The following is a 6,000-nucleotide window of genomic DNA, read 5'->3' on the forward strand; positions in this document are numbered from 1 at the left end:
ACATTGGGGATGAAGGGCTTTGTAGTCTGAAGACCAAATGTTCATAAACCCTAACTCTGACCCAATTTTCCGAACATGCTGAGCCAAACAGAAAAAAAAATTTAGACTCTAATGTCCAAGTGCTTGCAACTATTTTGGAGGGAGGGAACAGTGGAGAGGAGTTCTGTAGTAACTCTAACCATTGAAGGGGATTTCATAAACAGTCACTTGTTTATGTGCTAAAACTTGCCCAAACTAACACCCTTGAGAGATGACAGAAGGGTCTTACATATTTTGCTAGGAACCAGCACTCAGTTCTACAATGAGCTAGAAACTCAACCACCTGCAGGACTGAGACAAATGATCAAACACAGATGACACACTGGTAATGAAAGGCAGTGGCAGCTAATTAAATCTTGAATATTGATCACTGTGGTTCTCATGGTGGCCTTCCTACTTGACCATTTGTCCTTGAATTCCAACAGGCACTTTCCAATTTACTGCAAATACGTGGGATCTGGTTTTGTAGTTTATTATCAAAAGCAAGCACTGCAGCTATGTTAAAGCCTAGAGGGAGTGCGTGTGAACAAATTTCTTTTCTAATCTTTCGAAGCAGAGAAGTGGATATTTAAGCATCCAGAACCCTCAGGGTCTATGTGTCATACCTCCCACCTACCGTATATCATCCTTTAGAACATGTATCGTCAAACACCTTTCAAAGTGCTTTCAAAGAACGATCTCTTGGGACAGGCAGGAAGTATTACTGACCCCAATTTAGGAGGCACCTGTCAGGAGAACTTCAGCAGCAAGTGATGGAAAACCCACTTTACATAATAAGAAACACTTATTATCTCACATAACAATTGCAAATAAAGACAAACTAGTTTTTCCACAGAGGAGAGGAAGTCAGTTACAATCACTACCTGACAAGATGGAATTTACATAATACTGGTTACCTACAATTTACAAAGAGTTGCAAAATAGCAACTGGAACTCACCAATTGCAGTCATGAGTCAAAGTCGGATGCTTAACTAACTGAGCCATCCAGGCGCCCCTCCCATTTCTATTTTAAACAAGGTTTCCTCTACTCATTTTCACACAACCAAAGAGAGAGTTAGCATCAAACGCAGGCACTAACGAGAGTGTTGGCACACTGGGCCCAGAGTGATACTTGCAGAGAAGAACATGTCCCAGGGTCAGAATTTGAGCAAACTTGAGGCAGGCACAGGAGGGGTCGGAGCTTGAAAGTTGCAGAAACTAGATGGTGAGGCTAACTTCAGAGTCAGGTTCCTGGTGAACCTCTATTTCAGTTCTTGGAGATCTGAGCAAAGCAGTTGGTAGAAGACAAAAGGGTCAGGAGAAGTCTAAGAGCATTCTGGACCTAGTTTGGGGGCACAAAGTCAGGGGAAGGGGATATTTACTGATCACCTACAGCATGACAAGCACTCTAAACACACATCCTCCTTAATCCACTAACGACACTAGCAAAATTATGCCTGGCATATTCTGCTTATGCCTTCAGAGCCACTCCTTACCGTTCTCCACCTTTGCACCCGGACATCATCAATGGTTCTCCAAGTGTGAGTCCCTGATGAGCTGGATCAGCATCACCTGGGAACATGTTAGAACTGTAAAATCCGGGGCGCCTGGGTGGCGCAGTCGGTTAAGCGACCGACTTCAGCCGGGTCACTATCTCGCGGTCCGGGAGTTCGAGCCCCGCGTCGGGCTCTGGGCTGATGGCTCAGAGCCTGGAGCCTGTTTCCGATTCTGTGTCTCCCTCTCTCTCTGCCCCTCCCCCGTTCATGCTCTGTCTCTCTCTGTCCCGAAAATAAATAAATGTTGAAAAAAAAAATTAAAAAAAAAAAAGAACTGTAAAATCCATCCCCCATCCGCCCCCATTGAATCAAAGTTTGTTTTTCAGCAAGACCTGCCTGCAGGTGATTCTGATGCTGGCTCAAGTGCCCGAACCACTAGACTTCATCAGAAGGTCCTCTTGCCCTCTGGATTCAGGTTAGGTTCATCAACCAGGAAGCACGTGTGGCAGGTGAGAGGGAGGAGGTGTCTGAGCATAGGTTACTTGTTTCCCCAGCTGCTCACCCATACGGTCCCATCAGTCTCCACAAAAGGTGTAGCTCCTGTCGGGTTGGCCTCTACAAGATGTGCTTCCTCTGTGTTCTGGTAACTGATCCTCTCTTCTTACATGTAGGGGTGGAAATGACCTCCACTGTTTCTAGCCATGAGGTATGCACTATCTCTGTGCACCTTAACTTTGCCTGCAGACCCTTTATTACATTTTGTAGATGCAGTCTCTTTAATAATTTTGCCAACTTCAGGGTGCCTGGGTGGCTCAGTTAGTTAAGCGACTAACTTTGGCTCAGGTCATGATCTCACAGTTCCTGAGTTTGAGCCCTCAATCAGGCTCTGTGCTATCAGCTGGGAGTCTGGAGCCTGCTTTGGATTCTGTGTCTCCCTTTCTCTCTCTACCCTCCTCTGCTCATGCGTTCTCTCTCTCTCTCTCTCTCTCTCTCTCTCTCTCTCTCTCTCTCTCAAATAAATAAACATTAAAATTTTTTTTAATTTTTTTTTTTCAACGTTTATTTATTTTTGGGACAGAGAGAGACAGAGCATGAACGGGGGAGGGGCAGAGAGAGAGGGAGACACAGAATCGGAAACAGGCTCCAGGCTCCGAGCCATCAGCCCAGAGCCTGACGCGGGGCTCGAACTCCCGGACCGCGAGATCGTGACCCGGCTGAAGTCGGACGCTCAACCGACTGCGCCACCCAGGCGCCCCTAAAATTTTTTTTAAATAATAATTTTACCAACTTCTCAAATTATGTATTTAGAAGACTAAATGTTGAAGGTATGCTTCAAAAAAGGTATGTTTCAAAAAAGAAACAGCTCTTCACAAGTTAACTTATAATTTTAAAGTATTAGAATCTAGAATCTCAAAAGACTGTTTTGGAACTCAAAAGAGAAAGAAGATTCCAAAGTTTATTCATAAGGGTAAACAGACTAGTATAGTCAAAATCGTGTGTGAAAAAGATGAAAATGATTGGAAAACATACCTAGCCCTGCCCACAAAAAGCCCACACATTTTTTAAAATTTAAATATATATATATTTATATACATAATTTTAATTTTAATTTATATCTATATATACTAGAACTGGCATACAAACCAGTGGATCAGGATAGATAGCTAAAAACCAAACCAAAGTATACAAAATGACTCAATTTATTATAAAGGAAGCCTTATAAATCAATTAGAAAAAGAAGAATCATGCCATTAATAAAAGGGAAATTGACTTAGGTATTAGTGGGAAATAAATCTATTTAGATTCTCACCTCACAATATCATCCAAATAAATCCTACATGAGTCTAAGAGCTAAATAAATAAATAAATAAATAAGATTAAAAAAATCACCACAAAATTAGAGGAAAAATATTTGTCCTAAGACTTTTTATTTTTTTAAAAAATGTTTTTGTTTTTAATTTTATTTATTTTTGAGAGAGAGAGAGAGACAGAGTGAGAACAGGGGAGAAACAGAGAGAGAGGGAGACACAGAATCAGAAGCAGGCTCCAGTCTCAGAGCTGTCAGCACAGAGCCCGATGTGGGGCTCAAACACAAGAACCGTGAGATCATGACCTGAGCCGAAGTCAGATGCCTAACCAAATGAGCCACCCAGGTGCCCCTCCTAAGACTTTTTAAACCTAAAGTAAATGGAAAATAGTCACAAAAGAAGAAATGATATGATTATATTAAAATCTTTTAAAAATAATTACAAGCCAGGGGCGCCTGGGTGGCTCAGTCTGTTAAGCGTCCGACTTCAGCTCAGGTCATGATCTCACGGTCCGTGAGTTCGAGCTCCGCGTCGGGCCTTGTGCTGACAGCTCAGAGAGTGGAGCCTGTTTCGGATTCTGTGTCTCCCACTCTCTCTGCCCCTCCCCACTCATGCTCTGTCTCTCTGTCAAAAATAAACAAACATTCTTTAAAAATTAAAAAAAAAAAGTTCAGTCTCATTGAGCATCAGAGGATGCAAATTTAATAAGAGGAGAATATGTTCAGGACCTTGAGGTGTACAAATTTTCTTTAAAAGGACACAAGTATTAACTACAAAGGGAAAACATGGATAAATGAGTCTATTGAAATGGACATCTTTTGCTAATGCAAAGTATAGTGAATATAGATAACAATACTGTATTGTAATCATCAAACATGTTAAGAAACTAGACCATACTTATTCCAACCATTAAGGATAGATATGGATAGAAAGGATAATTATGTGACACTATAGGGGTGCTAATTTGGCAATCATAGTACAATGGCAATCATAGTACAATATATAAATGTTTCAAATCAATATATTGCACACCTTAAATTCACACAATTTCATGTCAAATATATTTCAATTAAAAAAAGAAAAAATTGACAGAGGAAAAAAAAAAAGTAACCAAAACCAGACTCTTAACTGTAGAGAACAGAGGGGAGGTGGGTGAGGGACAGGGTGAAATAAATCGAGGGGATTAAGAGTACACTTACCATGATGGGCACTAAGTAATGATGTATAGAACTGTTCAATCACTGTGCACCAGAATTATGTTATATGTTACCTATATTGGAATTAAAAAAACAACACTGAATACATGCTGCTGCCCAATCACAGAAAAGGAAAAAAAATTTTAATTAAAAAAAAGAAAAAAAAGTGTATCTTTTGTTCATCAAAATACCACTTAAAGAAGAAGGCAGCAACCCAAAAGGTAGAAGATAATTAATACCTTACAAAGGATTTTAGTCTAAAATATTAAAATTGTGGGGTGGCTCAGTCAGTTAAGTGTTCAACTTCTGCTCAGGTCATGATCTCACAGTTCATGAGTTCGAGCTCCACATCAGGCTCTCCTCTCTCAGTGCAGAGCCTGCTTCAGATCCTGTCTCCCCCTCTCTTTCCCCTCCCCAGGTCATGCTCTCTCTCTCTCTCTCTGAAAAATAAATGAACATTTAGAATAAATAAAATATTAAAATTGCTTATACAAGTCAATGAGACAGACAATTTAATTTAAAAATGGGCAAAATAAGGGCTCCTGCGTGGCACCTGGGTCGCTCAGCCAGTTGAGCATCTGGCCCTAGATCTCACTCAGGTGTTCATCTCAGTGTTCTGAGTTGAGCCATTGAGCTCCACACTGGGCATGAAGGCTACTTAAAAAAAAAACATTTTTTTTAAAAGGACAAAATACTCAAATAGACTATTTACAAAAGAGGGTATTTCCAAATGGTCACTAAACACATGAAAAATAGTTCAACTTTACAAATCACCAAGAAATGCAAATTAAAGCCACAATGATAAATCCCTACATAGCCCAGCCAAGAAGCTAAAGCGAAAAAAGACTGATACTACTTTTAAAATGTTTATTTATTTTGAGAGAGAGAGAATGTGTGCAAGGAGGGGAGGGGTAGAGAGAGAGAGAGAGAGAGAGAGAGAGAGAGAGAATCCCAAGCAGGCTCCAGTGTCAGCGCAGAGCCCGATATGGGGCTCAAACCCAGGAACCATAAGATCATGAGCCAAGATCAAGAGTCAGATGGTGTATCAGTCAGATACAGCAGTCAGAAAGTGATACTGTTTCTTTTTTTAAAATTTATTTACTTATTTTGATAGAGGGAGAGAGGGGATCCCAAGCAGGCTCCACTCCCAGCCTGCATGGGGCTCAATCTCATGACTGTGAGATCATGACCTGAGCCAAAATCCAGAGTCGGTCACTTAACCCACTGAGCCACCCAGGTGCCCCAAGATTAATAGTATTAAGTGTTAACCAAAATTTGGAGAAGCTAGAGCTCTTATATACTCCTGGTAGAAATATAAACTGACACAACCATTCTGGAAATTGCTTTCTGGTGGTATGTATTGAAACAGAATATAGGCATAATCTATGGCCCAGGAATTTTACTCCCTGGGTCATGCCTATCAAAAATGCATACATATAGTCACCAAAGGAAATGTACAGAATTGTTCTTAATCCCAAACT

This window comes from Lynx canadensis, chromosome A2 (assembly GCF_007474595.2).
Source record: "Lynx canadensis isolate LIC74 chromosome A2, mLynCan4.pri.v2, whole genome shotgun sequence".
NCBI classification, from domain to species: domain Eukaryota; kingdom Metazoa; phylum Chordata; class Mammalia; order Carnivora; family Felidae; genus Lynx; species Lynx canadensis.